At 38.1% G+C, this 25,541-nt stretch overlaps 2 pseudogenes; one reads left to right on the top strand and one right to left on the bottom strand.

Annotated features, from left to right (window-relative positions):
* Window positions 1-25,541, top strand: part of LOC143274401 (T-complex protein 1 subunit gamma pseudogene) — a 164,866-nt pseudogene that overhangs the window by 135,136 nt on the left and 4,189 nt on the right.
* On the bottom strand, window positions 20,893-21,822 carry LOC102913501 (olfactory receptor 6C1-like; annotated as a pseudogene).

Below are 25,541 nucleotides of genomic sequence, written 5' to 3'. Positions count from 1 at the left end.
GACCTCTTGAAACTGAGAAGCTTTTGTAGAGCAAAGGATACGGTCAACAAGGCAAAGCAACAGCCTACAGAATGGGAAAAGATCTTCACCAACCCCACATCTGACAGAGGACTGATATCCAGAATATATAAGGAACTCAAGAAATTAGACATCAAAAGGACCAACAGTCCAATTGAGAAATGGGCTTTAGAACTAAACAGAGAATTCTCAACAGAGGAATCCCAAATGGCTGAAAGACATTTAAGGAATTGCTCAACTTCCCTAATCATCAGGGAAATGCAAATCAAGACAACTCTGAGATACCACCTTACGCCTGTCAGAGTGGCTAAGATCAAAAACACTGAAGACACTTTATGCTGGAGAGGATGTGGAACTAGGGGAACTCTCCTCCACTGCTGGTGGGAATGCAAGCTTGTACAACCACTTTGGAAATCAATATGGCGCTTTCTTAGAAAATTGGGAATCAATCTCCCCCAAGATCCAGCTATACCACTCCTGGGCATATACCCAAGAAATGCTCAATCATACCACAAGAGCACTTGCTCAGCTATGTTCATATCAGCATTGTTTGTAATAGCCAAAACCTGGAAACAACCTAGATGCCCTTCAACTGAAGAATGGATAAATAAATTGTGGCACATATACACAATGGAATACTACTCAGCAGAGAAAAACAATGACATCATGAGGTTTGCAGGCAAATGGATGGATCTAGAAAAAATCATCCTGAGTGAGGTAACCCAGACTCAGAATGACAAATATGGTATGTACTCACTCATAGGAAGATGCTAGATGTGGAACAAGGATGACTGGACTGCTACTCACATCACCAGTGAGGCTACCTGGAAAACGGGACCCCAAAAAAAGACACGGAGAAATGGACGAGATCTACATGAACAGCCTGGTCATGAGTGGGAACAATGAAGGGCGACAGTCGAGGGAAAGAGAGTGGGAGATCCTAACTGGATCAAGAAAAGAGAGGGAGAACAAGGAATAGGAGACCATGGTAAATGAAGACCACATGAGAAGGTGAGAAGGGGAGGAAGCAGAGAGCTAGGGAGGCCCACGGAGATCCACCAAGATACCCCCGCAAAAGACTGCTGGCAATGGTCGCGAGATGGCAGGAACTGACCTACTCTGGTGATGGGATGGCCAGACACCCAGATAGTGGTGCCATAAACCCCATCCAAGGACTGAGGAATCTGAATGCAGACATCCACGGCTGGGCCCCTGGTGGAGCACTGGGAGTCTAATTAGTGAGAAAGAAGAGGGTTTATATGAGCGAGAATTGTAGAAGCCAAGGTTGGATAAAGCACCGGGACAAATAACCAAATGAATGGAAGCACAGGATCTATGAACCAAAGGCTGATGGGCCCCCAACTGGATCAGGCCACCTGAACGGGTGAGACAGTCATTTGGCTTGATCTGTTTGGGAGGCAGCTGTGCATTGGTGCCAGGTCCTGGGCTCATTGCATGAGTTGGCTGTTTGAATCCTGGGACTTATGCAGGGACACTTGGCTCGGTCTGGGAGGGAGGAATGGACCTGCCTGGACTGAGTCTACCAGGTCAACCCCGGTCCTCGGGGGAGACCTTGATCTGGAGGAGGTGGGAATGGGGGCTGGGCTGGGGGGAGGGGTGGGCGAGAGGGGGAGAACAGGGGATTCTGTGGCTATTATGTTGAACTGAATGGTGTTGTAAAATAAAAATAATAAAAAAAAATGAAAAAAAAAAACATCACCCAAAAAGAAATTTTAAAAATCACCTAAAAAGACATTTTTTAAAAACTTATAAAATAATAAAAGCATAACCAAAAAAAAAAAAAAAAAAAAAGAACACTTGTTCCAGATGGCAGTGGTGTCTCTGCATGGATGCCGAGAGAGGTCATTGTGTGAATCTGTGAATGTGAAGTCTGGATTGCCTTGGAGACCCCAAGATGTTGGAGATACCAGAGCCATGATATACCTGCTGAGGAAAGCTGATAACAGGGAGTGGAACCAGCCCAAGAGAAAGAAGTGTGTTGCAGTCAACAAAGATGAAAGAAGTTGGGGATCTTAAGAATACTTTAACATCATACATGGAGATGCAGAGTTTGGAATTTTTCCAGCTGGTTTTTGGTCTTGCTTTGGTCCAGTATTTCCTTATTATGTTCCCTTTCCTCCATTTTGGAGTGGTGATATACATTCTATGCCATTATATGTTGGAAGTATGTGATCTGTTTTTTTTATTTTGATTTTATATGGGATTACAGTTAAGAGATTGCCATGAGTTTCAAAAGAGACTTTGGACTTTTTTTTTTTTTTTTTTTTTTGGTTTTTCGAGACAGAGTTACTCTGTGTAGCTTTGCGCCTTTCCTGGAGCTTGCTTTGGAGACCAGGCTGGCCTCGAACTCACAGAGATCCGCCTGCCTCTGCCTCCCGAGTGCTGGGTTTAAAGGCGTGCGCCACCACCGCCCGGCTAAGACTTTGGACTTTTATAGGCTGTGGACTTTTGAAGTTGGACTAAATGCATTTTCTATTATGATATAATTACAAGCCTTTGGGGCCAGGGAGTGGAATGTAGTATTTTGAATGTAACTGATGCCCATAGGCTCATAGGGAGTGGCACTATTAAAAGGTGTAACCTTGTTGGAGTAGGTGTGGCCTTGTTGGAGAACTGAGTCTCAGTTCATAGCAATAGAAACCCTAAGACAGAAAGGGGTCTGCTTGCCTTTCTCCATGATGATACCACTTCTGAGCTCCTGTGGCACTTGTTATATGTTCATCTGTCTGGTCACTGAGTATTTCAGTTCCTGTCTATAAGTTTATGATTAAGCATGAAAATGATCTTATGTGCAATGCTTCTTAATGATGCATTTGTCTAAGAGGTTTTACTCCCCCCTTATATCCTTCTGGAAACAAGTGTATATTTGACTTGATTTAGACTAAATTTCCTCTTATTTTAGAAAATAACCTCTAATTATTTAAATTAGGAAAAAACTCTAATTTTCCATACTAGTTATCAATTCTTTGAGTCAGGGGTGATAACTTGAATATAGAGCCCCTGCTACAATGCATTTGTGCAGAGTGCTTGAAAAGTCAATTGTAATTCTAGGGATATTCACTTTTGATAATAAGCTTTCTAAGCTAGTCATGATCTCCACCTATCATCTTTTGTAGTATAATCACCAGAAATATTTCTGCTAAATATTTGTATCTCCTGATGTGGATTGGCCAGACATCATTTTGTCTTTTTTAGTTTGCTTGGCATCTCTGAGTACATTTACTCTTTGGCACTTATTTTTCCTAAGTGGGCTGGTTTGGGTACTTAATTACTTTATGCTCAGCTATTCATCAATGTTGCATCCCTATGAAAGCATCAGCTAAGAAAACCTCAACATGATACATGGTTTAAATAATAGCTAGGAAGCTATTAGCACTCATTGCAGATCCTAAAAAAACTTTTAGGGCACTGCATTAGAGACTGGTTTATTTACATAATCAGAATTATGTCTCCTTAGGGTTAATTTCTAATAGAAATGGCACAAAACACAAGGGATTCTAATCTTGGTCCTAAAGAAGAACATATCTGAGATATACATGAGTTGGTATAAATATCTGTTAGTCCACTCTCAATTCCTCATTAGCCCAGCCTCAGACAGCCTTGTATTTACAGAATGTGTTTTAAAACAAAGTCAAATCTATCTAGATCCAATAGTATCACCAGAGATCTTATCATTTCTACAAGCCTGTGGAGTTTGACTTACTTTGATTATTATTGTTATTATTATTACGAGTGTGTGTGTGTGTGTGTGTGTGTGTGTGTGTGTGTGTGTGTGTGTGGTGAGCGGGGGTAAAAAAAAAAAGAACACTTGTTCCTCTTGCAGAAGATTTGGGCTCAGTTCCCAGCACCCACATAGTAACTCACAAATACTTATAAGTCCATTTTCAAAGGATCAGATGCCCTCCTCTTAACATTACATGTGTTACATGCACACACATGGTGCAGAGGCATACATACAGGCAAAGCACTCATACACATAAAATTAAGTAAATAATTTTTTTAAAAAACCTAAGCCATATTCTGCCAGGATAAGATACAAGTGTACATTCTAAAAAAAAGAAGCTGAATAGATTAGTTAGATACTTGGAGATGATCTTCATTCTTGTACCAAATACATCCTTAGAGTAGTTTAAGGCTCTATGAATTTAAGAATGTTTATTATTACCAGCAATTTTTGTGTTGGTAAATGAATATAATTTATTGAATTTCCATAAACAGTTTATATAGAAACATAGCATAACAACTCTAGAGCCAAATATTGGATCATTTACTTGCACCAAGTCATACCAGACTCCCTTTAAGTCTGTTTTTTGGTCTTAGAAGACTGACTAGAGAATGTTCATTGAGTGACGGTCTCATGAACTCTCTGAAGACCTACTATGCCATTTTTCTCACATCTCTTCCTACATTCCTTCACTGTTTTATCAGTATAAAAACACAGTGAGCAATTGTATTATTATCCATAAATCTAAAAATTAAAGTAAGTTTAAGTATTGGTGAAATTATTTTGGCCACTTCATGTAGTTAAAAGGATATTTATTTAATGGTGTAACTCACAAATTAAGTAATGGGTAGGTCTCAGGGTCTGGGGAAGGTGTATTGCAATCCAGTGGTGTTCTCCGGAGCTCTGCACAATCCACCTTTCACCGTTCTGCGTCCCGGCACCAAGAGAGTGCGCCCAGAGAGCGCTCGCCCATCCAGTGCTCAGGTCCCCAGGCGCCTCCTCTTGCCCCGCCTCATAGGCGTGACAGTTGCCAGAGTCTCAATGGGGATTGGAACTTCCAGATCCAAGCTGGAATGGCTACCCACTACATCTCCCCCTTTTTGTCTAAATAAGAAGGTTCTAAACTAATACAAGACTATATACAAAGGAATGGTTATCAAATATTGTCCAGAAATAATGAGGGATAATGACCTAGATGAGATGTAACTACAACCAATGCAAACAATATCAAGCAAGAAACACATACTAAAATCCAGAGAAGTATAGAGCATAGTAAACGGCATGTTATAAAGATCATTCAAAGGTGTCCTATCCTAAAGAACCTGAATCTAATACTTAATATGTTCTATCTAAGATATTATATATACTAAGTTGTAGCTATAACTGCTAGTCTTCAATCCCATCAAAGACCTGAGTAGGAACATAATGGTACCTGAGAAATGGTAGATGGATGCAAGCAACTTTCGGGAATCTTGCAAGAGTAGACCAAGACAGCTGGCAGCCTGGACAGTCACCTAATGTTTCTCAGCATTGTTGGTGCATTCAAATTGGCTACAGGCCTAGAGTATCTGACAGACCATTTTCAGAAGCAGGATTTCTGAAAGACCATCTTACCCTGTCTTGGCAGAGTACATTGGTCGCTTTCCTTGTGTCCCTCTTGTCCAGAAAGGACAGCATTGCATTTGTACTGTCAGCCATCAAGGCAAGGGCAGTTCTTTGCCCAATAGGCCATTTTGTGCCAAAAAGACAAACTTCCAAATGGAAATGTCTTAGAAGCCCAACATTCTCTCGGGATCAATTGATACAGCCAGGAGCAATTGTGTCTCACGTCAACAGAATTCTAAGTTATTTAAATGCCATATTCTCTAGGTCTATGAAGTGTTTGAAGATTACCTGCCCATCTGACCTATGTATCTGTAAATCTGGATAACCTAACTAATGTAACTATAGAGATGACAGGCATAGGCGACTATAAATCTATAAATCTTATCTACCGAAATAACCTAAGGACTAAGGCTTCATGTAAACAAGGTAAACAGTCTATAAGCAAATGTATGGTGAAGAACGATGACTTCAAAATTGTGACAATACACAAGATATTTATAACAGAGATAGGAATATATAGTGCGATATGCAATATGACAATAATGTTAAACATATATCAATACACCGAATATCCTAAACAGAAGTAGAACATATATAAAGCATGACAGATAAAAATTTACATTTGTATCAATATAAAAATGTTTCAAATAAGAGTAGAAATATATGTACATTATAACAATTATAGTTGTGTATTTGTATCAATATACAAATTATCTTAAATAGTAGTATAAAAATAGTTTACATTTGTATCAACATATAAGAATCTATAACAGTACAAATTACAGTGTAAATTATCTAAGGTTGCTATTTTACTAAGTTTGTTTACTAGTATATACAACGATTTACCATCATATCTTATACCTATCCGTTCCATTTCTTCTCCCCCCCCACTTTTTTTTTTACAATACTGAGTTAATATTTTCTTCCACCCCCAACCCTATAACCGTCATCCATAACCCTGAGAATTATGAAACCTAAGGGAGAAGGGGCGTCGTTTTCTTAGAATTGCTTCCTGCTGTTTAAGGGGTGATGTTATCTCTGTTGGGTACGGTGAGAAAGCTCAGATAGTTAAATCTCAGTTAGACTAACTGTAGGTTCTGCAGCAAGTTTTAGAGTAATGGGTAAGATTGTCTGAAATTCTGGCAAGAAGTGTAGTATGATGATGATTACCATGGCATCATTCTGGATTGGGTAGAGTTGTTGTTGTTGGGGCCCCATCTTCCTTCTGGAGACTTCTGAGATTGCTATTGGAAAAACTTATTTGTTATCAAAAATGGGAGGTTTGGATTTAAAGAGGACATAGCATGTAAGAAAGGATTCTGAGAAATCAAGAGTAAGCATGGAGAGAATTAGAATTTAGAAGACAATGGTGCCTTTTTATTGGTTTCCTTCTGTATCACACCAGAGGGTTCTTCTGATATGGGACTGAAGAATCTCTCAAACTTTTCTTTTAGCAATATGCTTGGGTTTAGAGAAGGAGTGAGCCAATTCCATCTCCAAAGCCAGCTTGGCTATAATTGAATTGGAACCACAACTTTTCTAGATTGATAGAGAGAAAGATGTTAGACAGTGAGATTTTAACATGTGTAGATTGGTACCAATAGATTCTTCCTTTCTGCTGTAAACATGTGGATATCCAAGGCTTTATGAGTTTGGGAAGATAGGTATTTCCATTATCCTGGAAAGACAAAAACAGAACCCTACGCCACCCATTGATTGTTAAATTTTTCTTACAACTTGTAGAGATGTCACATTGGTGGATGATCTTTTACTTCTCTTCATCAAGGGGTTTTTCCTGTTCGAATTGAATTTTTATTAATTTTGTTGGTATCCATAGCTTTTCTTCTCCTGTAGAAACAAAGGCAAAACCCCTTCCCCAACATAGAACATATCCAGGTTTCCATTCTGAGGTCAGCACATCTTTGAAATAAACTGGTTGGTTTAGCTCAGGAGTTTTGTCTGTCGTCCAATGTCTCTCTACAGCTGTTGTTCCTTTCTCGTTAGCATTGAGAAAATTCAAGGTTAATAAAGCACTATGCAGTCTATTTCTAGGAGTCATTGTTACCTGTTGTTGTTTATTTAGCATATCCTTTAAAGTTCGATTGGACCTCTCTATGACTGCTTGGCCTGTGGGATTGTGTGGTATACCTGTAACATGCTTTATATTGTAATAAGCAAAGAACTGTCTCATTTTATTGGAGGCATATGCTGCGGCATTGTCTGTCTTAATTTGTACAGGTATTCCCATGATGGCCATAACTTCTAATAGGTGTGTAATCACAAAATCAGCCTTTTCAGAACTCATAGGAGTTGACCATTGAAATCCTGAATAGGTGTCAATGGTATGATGTACATACTTTAATCTTCCAAATTCTGCAAAATGAAACACATCCATTTGCCAAATTTCATTTTTTTGTATACCTTTTGGATTACTCCCTGCAGGTAATGGAGTTTGGTTATAGATGGAACAAGTAGGACATTTTTTCACAATATCCTTAGCCTGTTGCCAAGTGATGGAGAAATCCTTCTTTAAACCTTTGCTATTTATATGGTGTTTCTTATGACATTCTGAAGCTTCTAGCACATTACCTATTAGTAACTGATCAATCTCATCATTACCTTGTGCTAAAGGTCCTGGCAGACCTGTATGGGATCTGATATGTGTTATATATATAGGATGTTCCCTTTTTCTGATGATTTCCTGCAATTGTATGAATAATGAAGTTAATTCTGTATTATCAGGAATAAATTCAGCAGTTTCAATATGTAAAACAACTCTCTTTGCATATTGAGAGTCAGTGACTATATTGAGGGGTTCTGTGAAGTCCATCAGTACCATAAGAATGGCATACAGTTCTGCCTTTTGTACAGAGCTATATGGACTTTGCACCACTTTACTTAAGTCTCCTGATTTATATCCTGCTTTCCCTGATTTATTTGCATCAGTATAGAATGTGAGGACTCCAGAAATTGGCTTTTGTCATACAATGTGAGGAAGGACCCATTCAGTCTTCCTTATGAATTCTATTCTCTTGCTTTTGGGATAGTGGTTGTTAATCTCTCCCAAAAAGTTACTGCAGGCTCTCTGCCAGTATTCATTATCTTTCCATAGTGATGAAATTTCCTCATTAGTTAATGGTACTACAATTTCTGCTGGGTCCATTCCTGTCAACTGGCGAAGTCTTAATTTACCCTTTTGAATCAAATCAGAGATCTTTTCTATATAAGTCTTTAATTTATTTGGTTTATGTGGTAGGAATATCCATTCCAATATAACATCTTCCCTCTGCATCAAAATACCTGTTGGGGAATGTCTGGAGGGGAATATGACAAGAATGCATTTAAGTTCTGGATCCACACGATCCACATGTGCTTCTCGAATTGTCTTTTCTACTAGAGCCAATTCCTTCTCAGCTTTGGCTGATAATTCTCTTGGACTATTTAATTCTTTGTCCCCTTCTAGAGTATTAGCCAAATTTTGTAGTCCATCTTTGGGTATTCCCATGATACCCAGTAAGTTGGAAATGCTTCCTAATAACTTTTGAAAATCATTAAGAGTCTTCAATCTATCTTTTCTTAGTTGTACCTTTTGGGGTCTAATTTTTTGTAACTCTATCTTATATCCTAAGTAATTAATAGAATCTCCTCTTTGTATTTTTTCAGGAGTAATTTGCAGTCCCCAGCGAGGCAAAACTTTTTTTACTTCTTCAAACATGCTTCTTAATGTATCTAACTTTGGATCAGCTAATAGGATATCATCCATATAGTGATAAATTATGGATTGTGGAAACTTTACACGAATTACCTCTAATGGTTTCTGCACAAAGTATTGGCACAAAGTAGGGCTCTTTAACATTTTCTGTAGGAGTACCTTCCATTGATATCTCTTGACTGACTGAGAATTATTATAATTAGGTACTGTGAAGGCAAATTTTTCTCTATCATTTTCCTGTAAGGGTATGGTAAAGAAACAGTCTTTTAAGTCAATAACTATTATAGGCCATTCTTTTGGTAGCATAGAGGGCAAGGGCATCCCAGTCTGTAGGGAGCCCATTGGCTGAATTATTTTATTAATAGCTCTCAGATCTGTCAGCATTCTCCAATTACCAGATTTTTTAATAACAAATACAGGAGAATTCCAAAGGCTGGTAGATTCTTCAATGTGTTGAGCATTTAACTGTTCTTGAACCAGCTGTTCTAAAGCTTCTCTTTTGTCAAAGGCCATTGTCCAACCCAGACAGGTTTATTAGTTAGCCATTTTAAAGGTAAGGCAGTTGGTACTTCTGAGAGTTCAACAACAGTCGTGCTCTGTTTGTGAACAGCCTGAATGGTTGGTGACTGATTTTTATAGCATGCTATGATATTATTCCTAGAAACATGCATTGGTCTGTATTCCTTTTCTGAAAGTGTAGGAATTTTAATCTGGGTATTCCACTGTTGTAACAGATCTCGGCCCCAAAGATTTACTGCTACATTTGCTACATATGGCTTCAGCCTTCCTCTCTGTCCTTCTGGCCCTATGCATTCAACCCATCTCGAACTCTGTTTTATCTGAGATAGGGTGCCAATCCCTAACAGTTGGACATTTACCTCTTGAAGAGGCCATTTCGGATGCCATGATTTTGGTGTAATTATAGTCACATCTGTACCTGTGTCTACCAGGCCCTCCAGAACCAGGCCATTAATTCGAATTCTAAGCTTTGGTCTTTGTTCATTTATGGAAGTCTGCCAAAATATTTGTTTTCTGGTGTTCTTTGTAAACTGTGATCCATCTATCAAAGCTGTTTTATCATCCATTGCAGTATCGGTTTTTACATTAGGCATTGGTTTATTCAGTTGTCCTGGAGAGGAATTTCTTCCACAGTGGCTGGGAATGTTAGTACTACGTTTGGTTTGGGGGCCTGCAAGAGGCCCCCTGAGGCGTTTCCCGCCAGTAAAGGGTTGCCTTGTATATCTATTTTTGATCTGCACTCACTGGTCCAATGTCGGCCTTTGCCACATCTTCTACATTATCCAGGTGGTGGTTGGGGTCTCTGGTTTAGGCTATTCCTAGAAGGAGTATTGCTTCTAGGAGTACCCCATGTATAGTTTTTACTTATATGACCTGGTGCACCACACTTAAAACATTTGGTAACATGGGGCCTTCTTTCACCTCTGGGATTTGTCTCTCCTATCCAAGCCTCATTACTGTAGTTAAGAGACTGAACACCATTAGTATATTGAATCCATTCTTCCATAGGAGCTGATCTGATCTTTAATGGTGTAAGTATTCTTCTGCATTCTGCATTAGAATTGTCGAACGCCAAGGACTCAGTTAATACTTTTCTTAATTCTTTGTCTGACACAGCTCTTGTTATAGCTGTGTTCAGTCTTTGTAAAAAATCAGTGAAGGGTTCATGCAGTCCCTGAAATATCTTTGTGTATACCTCAGTTGGTTTTCCAGGTTCTGGAATTTTTTCCAAGCATTTAGAGCTGCTGTATGGCATAGGGATATTGTATGCTCATCATAAGTGGCTTGTACATTCCTGTCAGCGAAACATCCCTCACCAAGTATTTGATCTTGGGAGATCACAAAACCTCTGATTTTACCTTGTTGTTCTAAATTTTTTGCCTCTTCTCTCAACCAGCTTTTCCACTGTAACTGCTGGCTATATTCTAGAACAGCTGAAATTAACTGATGCCAGTCATCTGGAATGATTCTATGTGAGGTAGACCACGAATTTAACATCTGTCTTACATATGTGGAATATATCCCATACATAACTACTGCTTCCTTTATATTTTTAAAGTCCCTTGTTGAAATTGGTTGTAATGTATATGTCATATATGGCTCGGGGTGTGTGTCATCTGCTGGCTTCTCATGGACTATAACAGGATAAGCCATTGTATAAGAGCCATTTGGAGATGTTACAACCTCTATGGTCTTGACCTTCTGCTTATTAGTTCCCTTGTCATGTTTACTGAGAGTTTCTTCTAGGGCTTGCAAACGAGCACCTAGGGTCTGTTCTAGGGAGTGAACCTCCTCTCTTGCAAGGGACTCCATATTTCTCATGGAATCATAGAAGTTTTTATGTTCCTCAGAAACACATGATTCCATGGACCTTATCCTATCAATTAACGATAATCTTTCTTCCTTATATACTGTCTGAGTAGCCACAACTTCACTCTGGAGAGTTAGTGTTCTATCCATTAAATATTCACATTTATTATCAATAAAATCAATTTTGGGTACAAGCCTGTTTTGTAAATCCTGATTAGCAGATTCTAGAGAAAGTATCTTTTTCTGTAAGCCTTCATTGCTATCTTTTAACGCCTGTATCAGTCCCAATAATGACTCATCTTTGTTCTTAAACCAGTGTTTGAACACTGTGTGAATTATTATGATGAATGCCAAAATGGTATAGGCCAGATATGCCTTAGGAATGTCGTATATTTCCAGGAAGATGTCATTCATCATACAGGCAAAAAGGTTTTTAAATTCTTGTGAGGTAATGTTGCCGGCCATATTACATGAATTACTCAAAATTTGTTAGTCAATTTTAAGTTGTAAACTTATCAAGTACCTTTACTTGAAACAATATGCTTACCTTTCATGGGTTTGGGGGCGTGTAGTAGCACTTTTCAGCCAGCAGGTGGCGTTGTTACAGCTCCAAAACAGGGCCTGCTGGCGAATTTGGCTGGAGTTGGAGGGAGATGGTGGAAATGGCAGAGATGGAGGAAATAGGAGCTAGCACTCCCCTGCCTCTTTCGCTGGTCTGGGGCTAAGCTAGGGAATTGAGATTGGACTAGCTGCTCCCTTTTTTGGGAATGGAACCGTGTAGGTGTTCCCTGGATATATGGAACTTTGCAGGCGGGTTTAGGTACTCGCCAGCTAGGGAGGAGAAGGCGGGAGCCGCCCTGGCCTTTGGAGTTTGCCCCACGTGAGCGCCAGATATTGGTGAAATTATTTTGGCCACTCTACGTAGTTAAAAGGATAGATATTTAATGGTGTAACTCACAAATTAAGTAATGGGTAGGTCTCAGGGTCTGGGGAAGGTGTATTGCGATCCAGTGGTGTTCTCCGGAGCTCTGCACAATACACCTTTCACCATTCCGCGTCCCGGCACCAAGAGAGTGCGCCCAGAGAGTGCTTGCCCATCCAGCTCTCAGGTCCCCAGGTGCCTCCCCTCACCCTGCCTCGTAGGTGTGACAGTTGCCAGAGTCTCAATGGGGGTTGGAACTTCCAGATCCAAGCTGGAATGGCTACCCACTACATTTAAGAGTAAAAATTAGATAGATAGATGATAGATAGATAGATAGATAGATAGATAGATAGATAGATAGATAGATAGATAGATAGGTGATAGATAGATGATAGATAGATAGATGATAGATGATAGATAGATGTGTGTATACATATATATAATTGAGTCATAATGATGGTAAAATGTAATGCATTGTTACATTTTTACTACCAAATACTAAGAATGCAGTGTCTATTTTTTAAATATGAGCCTACAAGGAATCAACCTTACAAAAAGAACTGTAGGCAACTGAAGAGACTCAGGAAAAGGAGATGATGTTTCCTGAGTTGTCCAGTGTCAACTAGTCAGCCTTGAAAACATACATACAAATGACATTATATGGACCGAGCAGGTTATATTTAGGAATGTGTATGTATATACATATATACACATATGCATACAATAATAATTTTAAAAGAGGTCATAAATTTGAAGAAGAGTAGAATACAGGAGAATCTGAAGAGATGAAAGATAAGAGAGAAAGATTATAGCTTTATTATAATCTCAAAAAGAAAAAGAAAAAACATAAGTCCCAATGTGAGTATGTTATTCTAAGAATTTCAATCTAGAAATGGAAGTAAACTGCATTGATTTAGTGAGAAGGCACATTTTGACCTCAAGCTTTTATGAGAAATGCATCTTTTTAATTAAAACCAGACTCTGAAGATACCATATATATAAAGAATGAATTACACAAAAGTGTCAAAAAAACTAATTACAAAAAAAGTTTGTGTAAGTTTGTTTAAATTTATATCTGAATAAAATGGGGGTTTCCTTATATATCCTTCATTGAAAATTGTTCAATATAGAGAACTTGGAACAGAAATTTAATCATATCTTATAAGGGAAATCATTGAGAAAATTCATCTTATGAAGCAAAGATGAAACCTAGTTATTTCATAGTATTTAGAGTCTGAGTCTTGTCACCCTCTAGCTTTCAGTGTGATCATTCCTTTCCTTTCTATACAAATTACACACTGAAATCACCAAGAGAGACAGTTCCTATTCCTAAGAATGAGCTAGCTCCATTAAAATTAGAAAAATGAAACCTTTTTTTCTCAAGGAGAATGATGTGCCCTCTGTCCCAAAGATATGTGCTGAGTAGGCAGCCTTCAAGTTTGGTGATTACAGCTGCCTCCCACGCCACTGTCAATGGTTTAACTGTGTAGGGCATGCTTTAAAACCAGGTCTGAGGCCTTAGTGTGGGCAATTTCCTCCATATCAGCTGGGAGGTGCCTAGGAGATTTATATTACTAATGCAATTGTTATATTTTAGAATAAAGCCAGCAATCAGAGGAGCTTGTGAAGTCAGCAGCCTTGTTTAAAATAGGAACTAGTAGATGTCTTACTCCTGAAGGAATAATAGAGCAAGAGAACAGATTTTTCAGGAAGAGGAAATCTCTAATGCACTGTTTTGAGAGATAGAATTACTAGAGAGAGGCAGAAAGAGCCAGAGTAGGCATGTTTCAGAAAACCTGAGTCAATAGTGACCAGGGTATCTTTGTTTTTTAAAGAGAAGCTTGAAGTTCCCAGGTGTGAGAGTTTCATCTGGGTATTCAGTTAAGATTTCCATGTTTGAGGTCATTGTTTTATCTGTGAGCTATGAAACCAACTGTTGACTCCCAGCAGTTTGACAGCTGTGAAGGTGCTCAAGACCACCCACTCACGTCTCCCCACTGAGGACACAAACATTCTGTGTATCCTTCCTCTCAGATTTTAAGGAGAACTTGATCTCCAGGTTCCACAACCTTTGTAACTCCATCCTCTACCAGGCATAGCCTGGTTCCCATCTTCCCAGGTCTTCTTGACTTGTCTTGTATTTGCTGCATACTGAGTTATCTGATTGGCTCCCGAGTCTATAATGAAATCTAGTGTGAATAGAGATCTCCTATATTGCAACTTATAGGAGCTAAGCTTGGTGTTAGATTTTGGAGGTGTCATAATTTTCCTGAGCAGTTTTGGCAATTTATCAGAGTTATCTTGACAAAGTTTTGCTACAATCTGTTTAATGGTATGTGTTGCATGGTATTTTCTGTTCTGACAAAAATAAGCTTGCCTAGTGATCAGAGGGTGGAGCTAGCCACTAGTTAACCACAGAGGGCAGGTGGTGGTAGTTCACACCTTTGATCCCAACCCTTGGGAGTTGGAGACAGGAATGTAAGGCAGGTGGAGACAGGATTTTGGCCCCCTTTCTATCTGAGGATTTGTAGCCTTAAGAAATCTCTAGTGGCTACTGCTCTGCTTCTCTGACCTTTCAAGTTATTACCCCAATATTTGACTCTTTTTATTGATAGGACCAATTAGGATCACACTTCATCTGGCATCCAACTTTTGGTGCATGAATTCATGAAAAAGCCACTTGCCCATGGCTTTGCACATGCCAGAGCTGCACTCAGGGGTTCCTGCCAGAGTTACTGCCTTGCTGGCTAAGTTCACCTGTAGTAGAATATTTTAAGGTGTGTTGTTTTATTTATATTGCACTTGTTTAACTCTGTGAAGCTGTGTTACTGTGCCTGTATAAAACACCTGATATTGAGTGAAGAGATAGCCCATAGAATGAGATAAAATCTTTTTTTTCAGCTATGCATCCAACAGGTTACTAACACAGAGAATATAAAACCAAAAACCAAAACCAAAAAAACTAAAAATGTAAGCATGAAGAAAACAGATGAGTCACAAAATGAACCGTGGTGCTGAGAAGGGTGCTCCAAAAAGAAGAAATAGAAATGGTCATTCAAAAGTGATCAATATCCCTGACCAACAAAGAATTACAAATTGAGACTACTTGGATTTCCATCTTACTCCAGTCAGAGTGGCTATCAAGAAAAGAAATGGCAACAAATGTTGGCAAGGATATGGGAAGTGATGGTGGCTGTGGAACTGCTGAATCCTTTATGTAAATTAAATTAAGTAAAAACTCAAAAAATTGTGTGGGTTTCCTAGAAAGCTAAAAGTAGAAATACTGTATGACCCAACTAAACCATTCCTTTGTAGATACCCACAGAGATACTTGCACCTCTACATTCATTGTTGAATTATTTACATGGTGGAAATGGAATCTTAGATGTTTATCATCTGATGAGTAGAGAAAAAAATGTGATACTTATTCACAATGAGATCTTATTTAGGCATAAAAAATATAAAAATTTTAAACTTCTGTGGAAATGGGTGCATTTGTAAGATACTATACTAAGAGAAGTAACTTGGCCTCAGAAAGTCAAACATCACATGTTTTCTCTTACAAGTGGTTCTTAGCTTCAAATGTCTAGATTTATGTGTTTAAACTGGAGATAGTTCCTGTAATGCAGGAAGCTAGGAAGGGGCCATGAAGATAAAAAGTCTCCCTAAACCCTCAGAACAAAACAATCTATTGTCACTGCTCTTAGTTTCCCACTGTAACTAGGTGATAAGACTCTATTGATGAAAATATCTTAAAGTACAGTTTTAGGGCATGTAGAAATCAAGATATAAGTAAAGTGGAAGATTGCTCCAAAATGGTACATTTCTTGTTAGGATGCTGCTATGCAAATTGCTGAGGTAGAAAAGGCAGCAACAAGCAATAGGCTTATGCAGCTGTGGATCCAAACAACAGAACAGGCAGGAAAGTTTGCCCCTGGTGTAGCAGTGGCATGATTATCATGCATGTAACCAGTCACTTTCTGATTGGATCTTAATCTGTTCCAAGAAAGGGAATTCATATCTGATATTATAACCTGGTCACTGATTTTTTTTCATTTTTTAAATTTATTTATTAAATTTAATTTTACATATCAGCCACGGATTCCCTTGTTCTCCCCCCTCTTATCCCCCACCCCCCACCTCCACCTTCTACCCAGCCCACACACCCCCATTCCCATCTCCTTCAGGGCAGAGACTCCCCCGAAAATTGAACTCAACCTGGTAGATGAACCAAAGGCTGAGGGGTCCCCAACTGGATCAGGCCCTCTGAATAGATCTCTGAAGTATTCAAAGGCCACTGGGCCAAACATCCCAGTGGTCACTGATTTTTTAAAAGATGACCCTCCTCATTGTGGGTGAACATGGTCTTTCTGGTGTGTACTAAAATAGAAAAAGAAATGAGTGAATTTTCACTCTCTAGATCTCACACTGAGACATCTATCTAATCCTATCCTTGAACAATTTTCACACAGGCAAACTCTTACTAGGTCTTTGAACACTGGGCTTACATTCTCAGATCTTTGGGCATAAGCATGAATTAGAGGCATACCATCGATTTTCTTAGGCCTATAGTTGACATGGCCAATCTCTCCCGTTGAAAACAAATCTCTCTCATTTTCAAATTTTAAATCTAGTGTCTCATCCAAATCTATATCTGCCATTGTTTTATTCTCTAAAGAATCATGACTGGTACACTCTGCCTCCTATGGATTACAGAAAACATCATTTAAGGAAAAGAATAATACAAAAAACTAGCTCTTTCTTAAGTTTAGCAGTGAAAAATGATATTCTCATGGTTAATTCTGGACACTTTGACATAACTGTCTATACAAAGAGTAGGTTTGAATTGATTTTAAGAGGGTTTCAATTTTATTTTCTAGTTTTCCTTTTTCTATTCTTTTTCAGCTTCTGCAGTTTACTCTGTGGCTTCCTGCAATATTTTCTTTGGTGCATTTCTTTTTCTTTTTAAAAAAAATATATGTTATTTTATTTTTTAACAGAATGAAATATAGTAAGATAAAACAAACAAACAAAAAGCATCACATTGAACTTGGACAAGCCAATTAGCTGGAGGAAAAGAACCTTCAAAAAGAAGTCACAAGAATCAGAGATCCACTCTTTCACACATTCAGGAGTACCATAAAATACTAAGCTAAAAGCTATAATAAATATGCAGAGGGCCTGGTGCAGATCTGTGTTGGCCCTGTGCTTGCTGCTTCAGTCTCTGTGAGTTCATGAGAGCTTTGCTCTGTTGATTTAGAGGGCCTGTTCTCCTGGTGTCCTCTATATCCTCTGGTTCTTATACTCTTCTATCTCCTTTTCCATGGAGTTCCCAGGTCTGAGAGGAGGGATTTGGTGGAGAAATCCCATTTAGAGACCTTCCAGGGTCTTTAAAGTCTGACTGTGGGTCTCTGTGCTTGTTCCTATCTGTTGCAGGAGGAAGCTTCTCTGATGATGACTGAACACAGCACTAATTTATGAGTATAGAAGAGTATCATTAGGAGCCATTTTATTGTTACTTTTTATTTTATACCAGTAGTATTTGTTTTTACCCCAGATCTATGGGCTAGCTAGTCTCTGGGCCTTTGTCATACAAGAAGTATTACGTATGGGTTTCATTTCGTTGAGTGGAGTAATCCTTAAGTCAAATCAGGTATTTATTGGTTACTTCCACAAAATTCGTGCCACCATTCGCTAGCATATATTGTAGGCATGACATATTGTAGATCAAAGATTTTGTGGCTGGGTTGATGTTTCCTTTTCTCGTTTGGTAGCAGGCAGAGTTCCTTCCCAAATCAAAGACACTAGAATGTAGGAGTGAAGGGTCTATGTAGGCATCAGCCTTACCTTGCCATGTTCAACAAGTTGTGTCAATGTTGTCTTTAGGAATGGGGCCTTGCTGTCAGTTTGTGGAGAGCAATCTATTGTCATGGTAACATCCTGGGTTCCTTGGGGAGCTTCATGAGACTCCTTTGGCCAATAGCTCAATTGGTTGTAACCTAGTCCCAGTACTTGAAACTTTGTTGACAAGAGATGGCCAGTTGGGTTCTATCTCTCTCATTATTTGGAGACTTCATTATAGGACTCCCTTCATGTATTTTAGGAAGTTTCTATAGATGTAATTCTAAACGGTCTTATTTAATAAGAAACATAGAGCCAAATAGAGTTAAAAGCCCAGAGATCAGAGCAGTAGCCAAGAGCTAAGACCACCTTATCTTACCACTCACTGCTTTCCTTCCCCTGAGAGAGAGACCTTCTCCTGTGTGATCTGTCTTTTTATTGTCTTTCTGTTCTACCTTCTCATTGGCTTTAAACCCAACCACATGATTTCCTCATCACTGCCTGTCTAAAAAGACCTCCAGGTCTCTATGGTTCATACTGAGATTAAAGGTTTGGGTAACCACTTGGCTGTGTCCTTGAACATACAGAGAGTCTGTCTGCCATGTGATCAGATTGAGGGCATGTGCCACCATGCCAGACTTCTTCTAAATGGCTTGCTTTTAGCTCTGACCCCCAAGCAATTTTATTTTATTAACATACAAATAAAATCACATTTCAGCACATATAAAATATCACCATAAGTTTCCACTGCATTAGGTTTCCATACCTACCCTGAAATTCTCTTCATTTCTAGATGTCTCTCCCTGTATTCCCTCTCTCAACCCAATCTTCCCCTCCCCTTTCACAACTGGTCCTGCTGTTCCTGTCCCCCTGCTCCTAGTCAACCCATAAAATCTATTCTATTTCCACCTCCCAGGGAGATCCATGTGTTCCCCTTAGTCCCTTTCTCTGTACCTAGCATTTCAGGGTCTACATATTATAGCCTGATTATTATTTATTTAATGGCTAACATCCACATATAAGTGAATACATACCATATTTATCTTTCTGGATCTGGGTTACCTCACTCAGGATGACTTTTTCTGGTTACATCCAATCCCCTGAAAATTTCATGATGTCTTTTTTCTTTAAACCCCTGAGTGTAATGTACACCCCACTGTGTAAATGTACCACATATTCTTTATCTATTTTTCCATTGAGGGACAAGACATCTAGGTTGTTTCCAGTTTCTGGCTATTATAAATAAGCATCAATAAACATGGTTAAACAAGTGTCCTTGTGATAGGATGAAGTGACCTTTATGTGTATGCCCAAGAGTAGTATAGCTGGGTCTTAGGTAAACTGATACCCAGCTTTCTGAGGAACCATCATACTTATTTCGATATTGGCTGTATAATTTTGTGCTCCCACAAGCAATGATTAAGTGTACCCTTATAAAACTTTTTTTTACTAGTTCTTTGAGAATTTCATAGTGTGCTTTGATCATACATTCATGAATTTTTTAATTTCATTGCTGCCTTAGGAAGAAATTTTTATTTGTATTTTTGGCTTCATTTTAAACATACTTTTTCTGTTCTTGTCTTATAAGTGGGGTTTTGATAAGTCAATTGGTAGTTCTGGAAGCTTTGGGTCTTAAGTTCCTTTGCAATTGTGGGAAACTAATGGGATCCTCACTGAAAACTTGGCATCCACATACGCTGTTTTTTCCCTCCTAATTCATTCTATAAATTTCACTAGATCAGTGAAATTTCTTCAGCATTCTATGTACTAACCTGTATATTTCATGCAGCATATAATAGACATAGTACATGATGATTAATAACTATTTTATAAAAAATAGTTAAAAATGTGAAAATATGAATAATATATTCATTTCCTCAATAGTTATAAAGACACTATCAATTCTTATAGTAAAATTTTATGGGAAAAATGCTTTTAAAATGTATTTTTTCATATTTATAAAACTACTATTGAAATCCTCAAATACATATGGACTTCCACACAGTTTTTAGCAACAGCATAGACCAGACATCCACATGGCCTCTAGCATCAGCATGTGCTGTGGACCTCAGCATGGTCTTGGTGGTAGTATAGACCATGGACATCATCATGGCCCTTGGTGGCAGCACAGGTCTGGGACATCAGCATAGCCTCCAGGTAAGGAAGCTACTTTTGCAGTGCATTGGTGACTGCAGACTCACAGTTTAGAAAGAGAGTCATAGAAGGTTTCTGTGACAAGATCCCCCCATCCCCCAAAAAAGAGGACATAAATTCAAAAGGGAGCAAGGACTGGTATAGGGTGGAGTTTGGCGGGAGGAAATGAAAGGGAGAAACTATGTAATTACATTAAAATCTCAAAATAAAAAGTTTTAGGAACCACAAAGTGTCATTTTTAATGTCCAGTAATGTATATTAATGTTTATAAATATCTCTCTCATTTCTAGAACAATATTTTTATGAAAATAACTGATACCACATTAATATTTGTAAAATTAATAAAACTAAAAAATAAATGTAATCCAGTATTAGAAAAGAAAAATGTTAGAAATTCTTAGGAAAGCAATTTTAATTGGTTGAGTAAAAATTACATAAATAGATTATTAAACTCTTAGAAAAAATGAACAAGGACTGGGGGCCATGTTGATATAAGCAGGCCATTAACATCTATTTCATTATTTGAATTGGCCTTTACTGTGCCTCTCACTCACAGGTCACATCATTTCATGTACTTGTGAAAAATACCATTTTCCTTGCCATGTTCATAAAGGCCTGCTTGACTTGCTGATTCCTTAGGCTATAAATGAAGGGGTTTAGCATGGGAGCTACTGAAGTATTTAGTATGGCAACCCCCTTGGTCAAAGATGCCCTTTCTGATGCTGAGGGTTTAATGTACATAAAAATGCAGCTTCCATAAGAGATGGAGATGACAATCATGTGGGAAGAACATGTGGAAAAGGCCTTTGTCTTCTGACTAGCAGAAGAAATCTTAACAATTGTTCTGATGATATATGCGTAGGACAGAAATATTAATGCCAAAGTGAACATTAGGGTAAAGACAGCACGGGAAAACCCCATCTTCTCCAGGAATTTTGTATCTGAACAGGAAAGTTGCAGCAGGGGGAAATAATCACAGGTATAGTGATCAATGATGTTGGACCCACAGTAATCAAGGTATAGGAGCAACATGAGCGCAGGGAAGATGATTAGGAAAGAGACCAGCCAGCAGGCAAAGACAAGCATTGTGCAGACTTTCTGACTCATGATGGTCAGGTAATGAAGGGGCAACATAAACGATCATAGGACATGGCAGCCAGAAGGTAAAATTCAGTGACTCCCAAAAGGATGAAAAAAAAAATAACTGAGCTATGCAGTTGTTGAAGGAAATGGTTTTATCCCCTGAGATAATGGTGCCCAAGAACTTGGGTATAGTGACAGTTGTGAAGGACACTTCTAATACAGAGAAATTCCTGAGGAAGAAATACATGGGGTCTGGAGCTGGGAATCCAGCAGGGTGAGAGTGATGATGGTCAGATTCCCTGTGATGCTGAGTGTGTAAGTGATGAAGAGAAAGACAAAGATCACAACCTGGAGCTTAGGGTCAACTGATAACCCCAGAAGAATAAACTCTGTGGTTTCTGTATTATTTCCCATTCTGCAGTTACTTTTTTTTCTTCTGCCAAATCTAAATGCAAAACCAGAAAGAATCAAATAGATTGAGGATTAGTGAAAATCAAAACAAGGAGCTGTTATATTGTTGAAGTAGTATGCTGTTTCCACCTTTAAGGGACATTTAAAGCCATTCAATACTAATGATTCTTTAATTACCTTTCTTTAAACAGAGAACAACTCCACTTCAAGGCAGTTTGAAAAACAGTTAAGTATCGAACTATGATGCAATATCTAGTCACCTCAGTGAGAATGGAAATTATGAAAAATATTCTGGTGAAGATGTGAAGATAAAAGTACTCTAAAATATTTCAGTAGTGATGTTGGCTTAGTACAACTAGTATGATAACAGAATGGAGGTTCCCCCAAATAAGAACTATGGATTTAGTATGTAATCCAGTTGACTTGTTCCAAGGTATGTATCCAATTGATGATATCAGAAAGAAATGGGATGATCCTGCAGCTGATATACATCCAGGAAAGGTTAAGGATACCTAGTATTGATTTATTCTGAACCACTTACTAGCCTGAAAATCAGTTAACCCTCTGCTACATTTCCCCTTCTTGTAAATATACAGTTTCTTCTTCAGACAAGTCCATATCTGTAGCAGGAATCTTAAAAATTCTTATTAATAAAATCAAACCCGAGGCGAGTTATTGGGGTCAATGCTGGTAGATCAGAGAGACAGAACAAGCCACAGCTATCTCACCTCGTCAGTTCCTCAGCTGGTCTTGTTTCCTCAGACTGGAGGCTTCTGTGTCCTCATCCCAATGGCTCTCAGCTGAACTACTGCTCAAAAGCCTGAAGCTTAACCAGGCCAAATGCTTAACCAGCCAAAAACTTAACCAGCCAAAAGCTTCTAGTTTCTGGTCCTCACGCCTTATATATCTTTTTGCTTTCTACCACCACTCCCTGGGATTAAAGGCTGGCTTTCTGGGATTAAAGGTGTATGTCACCATGCTTGGCTATTTCCAATGTGGCCTTGAACTCACAGAGATCCAGAGGGATTTCTATCTCTGGAATGCTAGGATTAAAAGTGTGAGTGCCACCATTTTCTAGCCTTTGTATCTAGTGGCTGTCTGTTCTCTGACCCCAGATAAATTTATTAGAGTACACAATATTTTGGGGAACACAATACCACCACACATATCAAAGGACAATTTTAAGTTATAAGTGTTAATTTATGTGAAACATTATAAAATTATAAATACATGTGCATGATTGTGATTATGTGTAGCCCAGCGCAATGTCAACCAAATTATTTTTCTCACTCCTTTATTTCTGTGACTTTAGAAGTGATACTTGCTGTTCACATCCATAAAACTTTATACTCATTGATGCCAATCTACTCTACTCAGACAATCTGCTCCACTTAGACAATGCTGTCACTTCCCATCAACTCTCATATTACTTAGTACATTTACAAAAGGACAGATTTTATTATCAAAGCTATTTTAATATGTCTTGTGCTTAGTTTAATTTTAGCTTAAAGGAAGGATTTACCCAGTTAATATTGACTTTTATTTAATCACTTGTTGGTAGCATTCTCTTCTTTATGCTGCCACATGTGAGTCTATTAGAATTGTTATGATACTGGAAGAGTTAACTTTTGCATAATGATTTTTATTGTTTGTTTTCCTGTATTCTGGAGTTCTTTGTGAGTTCTACTAAATAGTGTATTATATTTTTAAACATAAATTTTAATTATTCAAATCACAGAGTGTGAAAACTATTTGAAATATGTTTAAAATAATCATAATACAGAAACTTCTGATTTATTTACTGATTTATTGCTCCTAAAACTGTAAGAGTCACATGTTGACATTTGAAAACACTGAGACACTTTTTCCCCACTGTATGTCATAATTGTAAAATGTATCATTGTAGATGAATAAATGTACTTTTAGAATTAAAAATAAGTAAATGCACATCATTAGATTAGTACTATTTTGGAAGTGAAAATCCATCAATACATTGTATTTTATCCTCTTTTAATGTTGTATCTGCTTTTCTTATTCTATGTACTTTGATTTTAACATTTTACAGGTAACAATGCAATTATTCATTTCCTATTATGAGCTAGAGCTATGAAGGAATACAGGAAGACTTGTAAAGAAAAGTCTTAGTAGTTGTTGGTAGATATCCCTTCCTTCCATTAACATTTTTGTACCAGTCCTCAAAGACCAGAAAAACAGGCTTAAGGAAACCTCAACATGGCTTGTTTGAAGTAGGTGATCAAATATCCAGCTCTAGGGCTGTTTTGATACATTTTTTTAAATGTAAAAACATTAGTGAAAACTCAATGGGTTGTAGTCATTTGTCAACTATAATCCCAGCACTTGGAAGGTAGAGGCAGAAGGATCTCTGTGAGTGTGAGGTCAGCCTGGTCTTAAAAGCCAGTCTCAGGACAGGCTACAAAGCTACACAGAGAAACCCTGTGTTGAAAAACAAACAAAAAACAAACCATCGAATAAATAAATAAATAAATAAATAAATAAATAAACAATTAATAAGTAATAAATAAATGAATAAATAAAATATCCGTAAATTGCTAAGCATACTTTTCCACTCAGATAATGGTTACATTTTTTTACACTGTTCTATTCTCATATTTACTTTGATATTTGACAATTGTGACCTTTTCTTTCTGGCATTCTCTTTATTCTCACCTAAAATTAGCAGTAATTTCTAGAAATCTTCTTTCCAGAATATGAGAGAAGTCCAATGGACAGCTTCCTAACATGAAGCTTCCCTTATGTTCATGAATTTGCATCTTAGTTTGTTTAGAATTACTACTTCATGAGTTGTCATCGATTCTGCGTTTTTCAAACATGAAATTTCTTCCTTTCCACTTCCACACAAAACAGATACCAGTAATTGAGGTCTTAACTGAACAACATGTGCTATTCTTTTCAAAACCAGAATGAATACAAGGAAACACCTGTCCACCAACACCCTGGGGAAATATGTATGTTGTATGTCATCTCTAAAGTGTCTAGCTACTTGTGATCACATGAGCTTTGACATTAACCTCCAAATTGCTGATACACACTCCTGTGTCTGATAATCCATAGCTTCTCAAGGATGTGATCATGTTTACAGAGACATTGCTTCTTTTAGTTTCATAAAAAGTAGAATCTTCTGCCATTTCTCATTTTTGTTGCTTTAGAAAGAGAGAAAGAAAATAGAGGGGAGTGCTGCACTCAGACTATAGTCCCCATTGATAAAAGAAGAAGAAGAAGGAGGAGGAGGAGGAGGAGGAGGAGGAGGAGGAGGAGAAGAAGAAGCCTAAGTTCTTCTTTGATTTTTTTTGTTTTGTTTTTGAGACAGTTTTTCTCTGTGTAGCTTTGTGCCTTTCCTTAAACAAACTCTGTAGACCAGGCTGGCCTTGAACTAACAGAGATCCACCTGAATCTGCCTCCCAAGTGCTGGGATTAAAGGTGTGTACCACCACCGGGCCCTGTGGTGAGTTCTTCAATATGAAAACTTATTTCACTTCTCCTTGATTCTTAAGTAGGAACTCCAATTCCTATGCTTGGTCCTTCTTCTGATTTCTTAGGTCATGCTTCACAAGTCTAACTTTTAGATCTCTTTCTCTTTTTCCTTATCAACTATCTAAGTAAAATACTCTATAACTTAAACACCATCTGTTACTTGCTACACTCTGGTTCAACAGTACATAGAGTTCTTTGTGACTCCTTAG

This window comes from Peromyscus maniculatus, chromosome 7 (genome assembly GCF_049852395.1).
Source record: "Peromyscus maniculatus bairdii isolate BWxNUB_F1_BW_parent chromosome 7, HU_Pman_BW_mat_3.1, whole genome shotgun sequence".
Classification (NCBI taxonomy): domain Eukaryota; kingdom Metazoa; phylum Chordata; class Mammalia; order Rodentia; family Cricetidae; genus Peromyscus; species Peromyscus maniculatus.
Note: the sequence above shows the minus strand (reverse complement) of the source record. Positions and strands in the feature narration are given on the sequence as shown.